The sequence below is a fragment of the Stenella coeruleoalba genome (genome assembly GCF_951394435.1).
Source record: "Stenella coeruleoalba genome assembly, chromosome: 2".
Classification (NCBI taxonomy): domain Eukaryota; kingdom Metazoa; phylum Chordata; class Mammalia; order Artiodactyla; family Delphinidae; genus Stenella; species Stenella coeruleoalba.
The window spans coordinates 162,310,039-162,321,639 of record NC_137147.1 but is presented as its reverse complement, the minus strand read 5'-3'; the positions used below and the strand labels follow the sequence as shown (position 1 = coordinate 162,321,639).

The 11,601-nt window shown below is 41.4% G+C and overlaps 1 protein-coding gene across 6 annotated transcripts in view; it reads left to right on the top strand.

Annotated features, from left to right (window-relative positions):
- The first annotated feature begins 1,007 nt into the window (after positions 1 to 1,007).
- USP6NL (USP6 N-terminal like) overlaps positions 1,008 to 11,601 on the top strand; it is a 188,931-nt gene continuing 178,337 nt past the window's right edge. For 5 of the 6 annotated variants that reach the window (XM_079912062.1, XM_079912061.1, XM_079912060.1 and 2 more), the window contains exon 1: positions 1,008 to 1,368. The gene's annotated coding sequence lies outside the window, so the exon portion shown is untranslated. The remainder of the gene's footprint in view (positions 1,369 to 11,601) is intronic. The other variant, XM_079912064.1, reaches the window with a different exon arrangement.

The following is an 11,601-nucleotide window of genomic DNA, read 5'->3' as shown; positions in this document are numbered from 1 at the left end:
GAAGTATATACATTGTATTTTCTTAAAGAGTGTACAAAGATCACAACATTTGTGAGCTAGAAGGAGAAGCCTTAGAGACCATTTGAGACCTAAACTTATGCAAGGTTCTCAAGGTTGCATCCTTTGGAAGAGGCCGTGACCCCGCCTCCTTCCTCCCCTCCTCTCCCATAGTGCACACAGCTCCCAGTTTCTTGGTGTCAGTTTTCAGCAGCTGGAAAGAGAGATAATAGCCACCATGCAGAGTTGCCAGCTTTAGTAATTCTAGTTCCTGGAATCAAGGACAGGAAGCCTTTTAGTTATTTGCACACCCTAACTTTGCTAGCTTCTAGTGAATAAATCATTTAACTGCCAGCTAATTACAGTATTGGAAAGTTTACATCATTCATCTTTTTATGGAACCTCTTGATGGACGATTCTGGAGATTAAAACTCTTGACAATTTCCATGATCTAAAAAAGGAAAGCTGACCTAGAGAAATATGGGACAAAAGATCAGCATTTCAGAAGTCTCAAGCAGCAATGGGATCTTACACAGTAGCCTATTTAAAGTGGTGCTGATTTGAACACTTAGATTAAGTTCCTGGAAAAAGACAGAAATGTGACTTTTGTCAGAAGCAGTGCCATTTTATTGAATGAATGATAATTTTGCACTTTCTAAGTACCATGCACTTGCTTCCAGGTAACAACCCTATGAGGCAGGTACTATTGTTATGCCGCTTTACAGATGAAGAAACTGAAGAAAGTGAGGCATAGGGAAAAAGTGTCCAAGGTCCTGACAGCTGGTCAGTAGTTGAGCCAGGAACGAAACACGTCCATCCCTCGACCTGCCAGTTGACACCAGCTGAAGCCGGTCGTTTTCGTGCAATGCCTCGAAGCCCCGTTCCAGGTCCTGGCTCTCCAGTGCCGCCCGGGCCGGCCCTCCCTCCCTCTGGGTTCCAGACGACGCTTCTGGCCGCGCATCCGGGGGAACGGCGCCCGCACCCGGCAGCCCTGGCAGCGCGCCCCCGCGGCCGGCGGGAACGCGGGAGCTGCGCGCACGTGCCGCTGGGAAGAGGCCGACCGGGCCGCCCCAAGATGGCGGCGGCCGCGGCCGCAGCGGCGTCGGTTGGCAGCGGCCCGTGAGGCGGGCGGGGCCGGTGGCGCGGAGGCGGGGTCCCGGGCGAGCCGCCCTGGGAGGCGGGGGCCGTTTCCATAGCGGCGGCAGGAGGTGTCGCGCCGGGCAACTTCCTGGTTCCAGGGCTCGGCTTCGCCGGGATCCTCTTGGAAGGGAAACAATGGGGCGGAGGGCACTGCGGTAGCCGCCGCCGCGCCGGGACCTCCTGGGCCCCCGGGACTCCCCCTGCTGCCTCCGCCGACGGGACCGTCCGGAGGTAAGTTCATTTTCTCCTCTCCCCCCGCCAGAGGCCGGCGGCGGTGGGGCTCGGCGCGTTTCCTCCAGGCAGGGACTCGGAGTTGGCCCCGGGGAGCCGGACGCCGCCATTCCCGGCCCCGGGGGAGGTGGACGGAGCAGCGCTCCCCGTCCCCGCCCTCCAGGGGGACTGGCTCCGGAAACGAGCGCGGCCTGGAACCCCCTGGAACCTGGACGGCAGGGTGCTGCGGGTGTGATTGGCAGGTTGGCGGGCGCGATTGGCAGGTTGGCGGGCGCGGGGTAGGGGCGCAGGGGGGCGTGCGGGGAGGGTTTGGCGGGGCCGGCGCGGGAGGGGACCTGCCGACCGGTGAAGGGGGTCTCTGGAAGGGTCGGAGGTCGGCCAGGTCCGCGGGGAGGGGAGACCCACAGCCTCTCCCTCCCCGCGAGCAAGTTTCGGTCCCCGGGAGACGTGTCTCCCTTGCAAGTTTCAGTTGCGTCCTCCAGAGTCCAAGTGGGCAGGACTGAGGCAAACTTCGTTCTTTTAAATTATTGCCTTCCTGCCGCGGGACTTCGTTTCGACTAGGCAAGGGGAGGATGGGGTGAATGAGGGCTTTGGAGAAGCTGGAAATCTCTGCGCCTTTGCAGAGTTTGCAAAATAGTTTGGAGCTCACAGCCGGGTGTTGGTGCGGCAGTTGTGATGCGGCAGAATGGTTACTCGCAGGTATTTTAATGCCAAGAAATGTGAAGAGTCTATGAATCCACGGGTGGACATTTCTAGAAATTGAAGATTAAAGTCTGCCCGCGCCCCCCTTCATTTTAATCCACGGATGCTTTTTAGTCTGTAGATTTCAACCTGAGTTAAATGAGTCCCTTACGGGACTGGGAAGGAGTTTTGAATTGGGGCAATACCCAGTCATTGGAAATAAGGTGACACATAGAAAAAAAGTGGGGACATGGTCTTAAATATTTTGTTTGTTGGAAGAAAGTGATTTCAAGCCTGTATTAATTCATTTATAAATAGAAGTAAGTCTTTGGGATAGATATTTAATGTTTCGTAGCACAGAGAAGTTGGACAAAACTTTAGATATCACCCTGGCCAACTCCCTCACATGTTGAATCTATGAGAAGTTCTGTTACAGGGAAGTCAGGGTACTTTTTTCTTTTGTGCAGTCATCTTAACAAGAATCAAATTAGCCAGCATCAAATGGACAGTGGTTTATTTGCTTTTATTTCTCACTCTGTCAGACCCGAAAATTAAGAAAAACGTTTCTGGGCTTGCTGTTTTTTTTATAGTAAAGTCTGTAAACATAGTCTAGTTTATTACTTAAAGTGGATGTTGTTGACCTATGTTATATTCCACATAGGTAACTGAAATATGTCAAAATATGAGAAAAAAGCTACACTAATAAAGGTATAAATTAATTTAAAAAGGAAAACCAGAGCCTTAATTCCAAGTACAGGTATTCTGAGTTAAGAGAAATTCCTTTGCTGATTACCTATTTAAAGAATCACTGAGGTGTCACAAGGGCATTCAAAGAAGCATCATTTCCCAAACATTAAGAACTTGGGCCCTGAGCCTTGCTGTTGGTGCCTACTTACTGTTTTTAGCTAGTCTGTCTGACTCTCTGGCATCCTTGTTTCTGGTGAGAATAGCTCATTACCAGTTGTAACATTGTTTTGACGTGAAATAGCTCCTCTGGAGGACAGCTGCCATTGGTTAAACAAGCCAGTAAGTAGAAGTGTCGGCTTTGGCACCATCTGTTTTTTTTAAACATCTTTATTGGAGTATAATTGCTTTACAGTGGTGTGTTAGTTTCTACTGTATAAAAAAGTGAATCAACTATACATATATCCCCATATCTTGGCACCATCTGTTAATTGGCTGGTCATCCTTGGGAACCAAGACAACTTCCTGGCATGGCAGATCCAAGTTGGACTTCCAGTGCCAGGCAGAGGTTGTGTGTCAGGCTTTGCCTTCATGTTGCATCTCTCTCAGGTTACTGTTACCTTTTGTAGCTAGTGAAGATGGGTGAAAAAGAGGCCAGTAAATTTAAGCTAGTGGCAAGTTGTAATGAAACAAAATTACTTTGATTTGTAAATGCTAGGAATGTTAAGGCAGTTTGAAGCTGGCAAAAAAACTTAGCCACAATACCAAAACTTTAGGAATTGCTGCTTCAGTTAGAAAGTGGCAAGTGATTACATTTTCTGGTTTATGTTTGCAATTTCACTTCAACCATCCTTGTTTCGCTTTAGCACAATGGTATTGTTACACCAACAATACTCAGACCATTTATTCCCAGAAAGGTATAGTTTGTCCCTTCAGTGTGATTTTTGAAAGGCATATTGCATTGTTAGATATGATTTCCTTATATTTAGTGTCTCATTTTTTTTCCTTTAGAAAGTGTCTCAATTTTTACAGTGGAAGTCAATACAAAAATAATATACATTTGAAAGAAATCTGACTTCTAGTACACTTCCTTATAGTACATGGGCATTAGAGCACGGGAATTAGAGTCATAAACTTGGAGTCTCAGCTGGTCTGGTCTCTGCCATTTCCAGGTTATGGTATTTCATGCAGATAACTTAATTTTTTAAAGCTTGTTTCTTTGTAAAATCGGGGGGGGGGGATCATAAATTCACACTTGTTTGTTTATTCAACAAATATTTCTTGAGTGCCTTATTGTACCCATGACCTTGTGTTAGGTACCTTGTTTTCAACAACAGGAGGGATCAGTCCTTTGAAGTAAAGTACAGGGAGCTATAAAACCTGTCACCAGGGAACCTAACTTGATTGGGAGTGGCAGGGCAAGCTGTCCTGAGGAAGTGGCTGGTAAGACCTGAAGGATGAGGAGAAGATGGCAGGTGGAAAGGGCAAGTGGGAGGGTGGGACACTTTGAGTATGAGAGAGAGCGCGTACACGGTCCCTGAAGAGAATGCTTGTGTGTTAGTTCCCTCTGTGGCACATACGCCACCACTGTTAGTTGTGGAGGGAAGGTAGGCTCTTGGCCCCGTGCTCGCATCATCTAAACCAGGTGAGAACAGAGGTGGCTCAGCCTTTGTAGAAAGGGAGTTAGTCTAGATGACTCTCACCTCGCTAGACTGGAGATGAGTCTGCACACTTTGTGTCTACTTTTATAACTCTGGCACCGGTTACTTGATAGTTCTTATATCTGTTAAGTGGTAAATAAAAGGTTCTTTGATTTCTTTAGCGAGATGCTGTATAATATGAGGGTAGTGTTTTGATTTAATTTTGATAGTATTTTCCCTTGGAAGAGCTTAGACCCCCCTTATTTTTTTTTTTTTTTTTTTTTTGCGGTACGCGGGCCTCTCACTGTTGTGGCCTCTCCCGTTGCTGAGCACAGGCTCCGGACGCGCAGGCTCAGCGGCCATGGCTCACGGGCCCAGCCGCTCCGCGGCATGTGGGATCCTCCCCGACCGGGGCACGAACCCGTATCCCCTGCATCGGCAGGCGGACTCTCAACCACTGCGCCACCAGGGAAGCCCAGACCCCCCTTATTTAAAATATCTCCTCCTCACAAAATGCAAGTAGCAATCCACTGTAAAATTAAAAAAAAAATTAGTAAGTGGCAGGTAATTTCATTTGCTTATAGGACGCTCAAGAGTGACTCTGGAGTTTTATAGCTTGTTTGGTTAAGTATCTTTGGCTCTAAAGAGATTATTTAGTTATTCTCTGATAGAGGTATATGTTGCACCTGTGTCTTGCTGACATTGATACTAGTGTAGAAAAAGTTTTAATTTTATCCTGGGATTTCCCTTCACTGAATTAACAAGTGAATTAAAAAATATTAGAGCAATGTTTTTCATGAAATAAGTGAAAGAATATCATTTTAAGCTTCTTAATACATTAATTTTGGTTAGTACTATTATATAGATCAGTAATGGCAAATTAGTATTTTACTGCGGAATTAATGCAGCATTTATAAGCCAGTTGGTTCTCTGGATTTTTTGTTCCTGTTTCTTTTTGTTTGGCTTTTGGATGTTTTAATGCTTGTTAGCATATCTGCAGTTACATAAGAAAAGATAAGGTGAAATAAGACTTTGAAAAGTCAGTGACAATGGAAAAAAATGGAATAGATGTGGAGGTTAAAATTTACAAAGTTTAGGTATGTGAGTGGGGGCTAGATATTTCTGTGTATTTTGCTGATGGTTCATAAAAATGAATTGGCAGATAACTTGATATTAATGGTTAAAAATTAAGCATCTCACCTGTTCCATGTTCCTTTTCTCTTTCTAGATTTGTTTTGGATTGATTTTAAAAAATAATTATTCCATTTCCTCCTTTTTTATTAGCTTGGGATTATATATTCTTTTACTCTTTAGTATTTGCCTAAGAAACTCTAATCTTTTCTCTACTTATCAAAGTGTAGCATTAATTGAGACTTTCACCCTTTTTCCAGATAATGTTAAGGCCTTTAAAAACATGTAAGTCAATTTCTTTCCTATTTTTTAAACCTATTTCATTGTTATCATGTTTTTAAATGCATATATGTATTATACCCCAAAGACCTATTTCTGTTGTTTTGTACCATTATTATTCAGTTAGACTTAACTGTCTTTCTTTTCCTTTATTCCTTCTTGTGATACTGACCTGCCTTCTGAAACAATTTTCCATCTGCCTACAGAATACCCTTTAGTATTTTCTTTAGAGTGGCTTTAGTGTTGAAAAATTTTCAGTCTCTTAGTTTGTCTAAGAATGTTTTTATTTCACCTACATTCTTGAAAGATACATTTTGCTAGGTATAGAATTATAGATTGGAGATACATACATACATATATTTGTATATTAGTTCTTTGAAGAAGAGATTATTCTATAATCCTTATTTCTGTTGAGAAGCAGCTGCAGTTTATCACTTTGTTGGTAATTTGTTTCTTTCTCAGGCTATTTTTAAGATTTTCTTTTTGTCTTTCAGATTTTATTTAAGATGATGTCCTCTCCCTCCCCCGCCCCTGACCCCCCCCCCTTCCTTTTCTTGCTTGGGCGTATACGTGTTAATGCTGTTACCTGATGTCTTTCATCAGTCTTGGGTAGTTTTCAGCTGTCATCTCTTAATATATTGCTTCTCCCCATTTCTCATGCTTAATCTTTCTGGGACTTCGGTTCCAGTGTTAGGTCTCACTGACTCCACTGTGTATTTCACCTGTCTTCTAGGTTTTCTATTTTTTTCTTTTTTTCTGGACATTTTCTTCTGGCCTATCTTCCGGTTTACTAAGTTAGTCTTCATCTCTGTCTAATTTGGTCTTAAATGTGTTCATTCTCTGGGTTCTTAATTTTGGTTATTGTGTTTTTCATTCTAGAATATCAGTTTGGTTCTTTTTAAAATCTGCTATGCCGCTTTTATAGTTACTAATTCCCTATCAAAATGTTCAAGCTTTGCATATATCTCTGTGGACAGAGTAAGCATGTAACTCTGTCCCAGAGTCCTGCTGGTTTTTTCTGTCGTCTGGTATTTCTCAAGGAGTCTCATCTCCTTGTATGCCTGCTCATCTTTGATTGTGTACTGTTCATTGTATTTGAAAAATTATTTCTAGAAGTAATTATAGATTTAGATAAGGATTTTTCTGTTGCTTTTGCCAGGCACTTAGGATCACCTTGATCCAAATTGAGATTTTTTTTTAGCGTCTGTGCAAAGGCTGGTTTAGTTTACCTTTGTGTTACTCTTTCTTCTGGAATTCAGCTTTTTGAAGTCTTACTCCAAAGCACGGGATGGCTCCCTTGGTGGCTCTTGTACTCTGACATGTTGTCTTCCTAGGTTGCAAGGCTGCCTAAGTGCATTTTAGCCTCTCAGGCACCTCCCTTGATTGGGCAAACACTTCCGGAAGGAAAGAAGCCCCAGGGTACCATGGTCCCCATTTTGGATTCCTCTTCTTAGACTGTGGCTGGTAATTCCTCATTATCTTGTTAGCTCTTTGATCGCCCCACCTCTCCCCACCTTTTAAAAATTAAGGTGTAATATACATATAATAATATGCACTAATCTTAAATGTATACCCTGAAGAATTTTTATAAATGTAATTAAGTATATAATCACACCCAGTTTAACGTATAGAATATTTTTGCCACTGCGGTAGGCTCTGTCACACTCCTTCCCAATCCATGCCACCTTCCTCCCTTACCTCAAGTAACAACTACTCAGTTTTCTCTCACCATAGAAGTTTTCTAGTTTTTCGTCAAAATGGTATCATACAATATGTACTCTCTTGTCTGGCTTGTTTCATTCAACATAGTATTTTATCAGTGAGATGCAGCTATGTTGTTGCAAGTGGCAGTAGTGTTTCTTTTTTATTGCTCTGCACTTTTTCTAGTTTACTGTGGCCTCAAAAAAAATTGCTTCAAAACTCAGTGACTTAAACAATGACAACATTTATGTTTGTCACAAAACTGCAGTTTGGGCAACGCTTGTCTCTGCTTCATTTAGTTTCAAGTAGGGCAGCTGGAAAGCTGGGCCTAACGTTATTTGAACGTTTGCTCCCACAGCTGGTGGTTGATATAGAGCATCTTAGGTGGCCTGAGTTTGTCACTGGGTGGTGGCCGGTTGCCAGGGCGGTCGTCCTGCACAGGCAGCCCAGGGAGGGGGGGATGTGGAGAGCCAGATGGACGCTAGATCACCTGTTAGGAACCGACCCAGGTTTAGAGAGAGCAGAAACCTGTTGATGAGAGATGCAAGGTTCTGGAACAACATGTGAGTTGAGAAATATTACAGTGACTGTTATTGGAAAATACTGTCTGTCATAGTAGTAACCTAACATACGAATGTATCACAATTTATTTCTCCATTCTACTTTTAATAGGCATTTGCATTATTTCCAGCTTTGGGCTGTTATAATAAAGCTGCTGTGAACATTCTTATACATGTATTTTGTTGGACGTATGGACTCCTTTCTTTTGGAAGTATCCCTAGAAATGGAATTGTTGAGTAATAGGTAGATAAATATTTAGCTCTTGGAGTTATTACCAGTTTTTCAAAGTTGTTGTACCAATTTTTACCCTCTAATATTTTTAATAATTAATAAATATACTTTATATATACATTTATATATATATATATTTTGGTCTAGGTTTTTGTCTTTAAGGTTGGTGTGTAATATGTGGTTTACTTTTGTCGGAAATGCAGGTCCCTTATTTTGTCTTTTATGTAACTTTCGTGTGTTTGTGTTTTACTTTCCCAGCTGATGATTAGTTATTGGAAAATAGAGGCTAAGTAGAATAATGTGGTTGTGAAGTAATAGACTCATTTTGAAAGCAGCATTTTAGAATATGTATTCAAATTAGTTACCATTAGTAGACTACATTAGTTGCTGAAGAGAAATTTCTTTTTAGAAATTGCTTTTTAGAGATATGAAACCCTATTCATCATCAATTTATATCACATTTTATTATCAGTTTGAATTCTAAGCTCCTTCACCAGACTTGCTTGGGAAATATTTTTCTTTTCTTTTTTTTTTTTTTTTAAGAAATATGCCCTTCCAGACATTTCACTATTTTAAAAAAATTAATTTATTTGTTTTAATTTTTGGCTGCGTTGGGTCTTCGTTGCTGCGCGCGGGGGCTACTCTTCGTTGCGGTGTGCGGGATACTCATTGCAGCGGCGTCTCTTGTTGCAGGGCACAGGCTCTAGGCGCGCTGGCTTCAGCAGTTGTGGATTGCGGGCTCCAGAGCACAGGTTCAGTAGTTGTGGTGCACAGGCTTAGTTGCTCCACGGCATGTGGGATCTTCGCGGACCAGGGCTTGAACCCATGTCCCCTGCATTGGCAGGCAGACTCTTAACCACTGCGCCACCAGGGAAGCCCAATATTTTTCTTTTACAAAAACTTTTTCCTACAAAGTTGATGATCTGCCATCACTGAGGATTGCCAAAAGAATATCATCTGGATTCTCCCTTTGAATTTAGAATTACCTTTGATTACTTCACTGTTAGTAGTCATCTTGACTTTCTTCCAAGTGCCCTTTGAATCTGCCATCCCCCCCGCTTTTTAAAACATAACCAACATTTTAGACCAGTTTTTTTCAGCTCATACTTGGTTTATTGCAATAATTTATTAATTGAGTCTACTTATAATGCTGAGGAAGTTAGAACCTTTCTTAGTTATCCATTGATCTAAAATTAGTTTTTAGGTCACAAACCTTACAGTGCTAGAAAGAGAACTTAAAAATTATGTTTCAATTCCTTTATTTTATAATAAGACCAAAAATGGATCCATGCTCATGCATGTGTCAAATATATGAGATATTTAGTTTATGAAAGCATTTTTTTTGTCATGCATAATCCCTTGACAGTCTTGAGTGGTAGCCAGGTTGAAAAAGCTAACTTCTCATTTTATGGATAAAGGAACCAAGGCTCAGAGAAGTGAAGTGACTTGATCTGCATTCCTAGAGCTGGTTAATGGCAGAGCTGGACCACTTTCATCTTGGACTTGCTGTATGTTGAGTGATTTTCTTACATTCTGCCATCAGCTTGCTGAATTCCAATTTTATTGACATCTTACATGAATTTTCCTCTTTTTACCTGTATACATTTACATTTTTTTGCCCATACATTTACTCATTTTAACTCAGTATAGGGCCTTTGCATGAGCTGAAGCCCTTGACTCCCATCTTCTTTAGGACTTTTGTCCTGACTATGTTCTGTTAACGGCAGGGTGGCTGGGATCAGGTTTGTCTCGATTGCTGTATCTCAAGCCCTTTGAGAAGTTTTTACGTGTTGTAGAGCTGAATTAGTATTTATTGAATGGATGGATGGATACATTCTTGTGTTTAGAATCCAACTAGATGTAAATTCCTTAAAGTTGAGCCTGGAATCCTGTCTACTTTTTAGTCCTCATAGTGTCTGCAGCAGTGCTTATATTATACTTAGCTGTATGTAATTTTTAATTGACTTTTTAAATGAAGCCAGGCCCCTGAAAATCAGAGATACTGTACCCTTCATTCTAGCTTTTATCTGTAGACCTCAGGCATTATGCTTAGTTCTGGTAGGATGTATCAAGTACGTTAGGCAAATGTGACATGTAAGCAAATTATAAGCTGCTTTTGAAAGGCCCTGCGTCTCTGTAGCTGAGATAGGAAAGGAAGCCTTGGGAAGGACATTTGTTTTCCTGAATACCTAGAAGTTGACGCGTTGACCAGTGTAAAGCTACTAGAATTCGATAAGTCCTTCTGGAAACCTAACTTAAATTCTACCTGTAGAGGGGGAAATCAGACCTGGTTCTTATCTGATGCTTCATTAACATACACGTGTAAACAAGCCTAGGAAACCGAAGGATTTCTCATTTTGCCCATCTCCTTCTCTGATCTTATTAGCAGGAAGTACTTTGTTGATTGAGTGAGTGGGGTAAATAAACCTTCTACTCTACCTGGGATAGAAGATTTGCTTTACTTCTCTTGAGCAGGGAAAATACTGAAAGCCATGGGAATTCAGCATTGTGTTTCAGGGGGTGTAAACTGCAGAAAGAGCATTCTTTATAGAAAGCTCAAGAATTGTGAAAGTACAGTGGTGAGACCATCCATGTCAATGAATAATGACTTTAAATATTAACTAAAGTTTTCTTTATCTGGCATGAGAAGACAGTACCCTGGAATCTGCCCTGACATATTTATTTGAACTAATGAACTGTACATCTGAATTAAGAAGGGAAGGTACTAGAATTGCTAGGGTGTGAGTTCCATGAGGTTGGGGTATTTGTTTTGTTCGTGGCTGTGTATGCAGAGCCTAGAACGCTGTCTGGCTCATAATAGCTGCTCAGTAAATATTTATTGAATGAATAGTAAATTTTTATATTATCTGTTCATTTTAAATTTAAAAATTGAACATTAATCACTTTAAGTATTGGTTTATAAGCCTTTGGGGAAATACATTTAAGTTGGTTGAGGCATCATTTCTGATACTTCTTGCTGATTGTGAGAAAGTGGCACAAAGCACATTGGAGAGCATTCATTCACTCACTGTCATTAAATTTCTTTGCGATGTTTTTTAAATGGATGCATGAGACTCCATTACATATAAATTAACAATTCATTTAGTCAGTCCCTTATTATTGCACATTTAAGTTGTTTATACTTTTTTTTTTCTGTTACAAATAATGCTTCAATTAAGACAATTTTCTTAAGCTTTTTCTTGGGATGGTAGTTCAATGCATGGCAATTCAGCAAAACAGGACCTAGGAATTTCTACTAGAAAATGAACTTGTATTATACAGCTGTGAAGGTGAGATCAGAATCTTCAGTGATCAGATAGCTAAG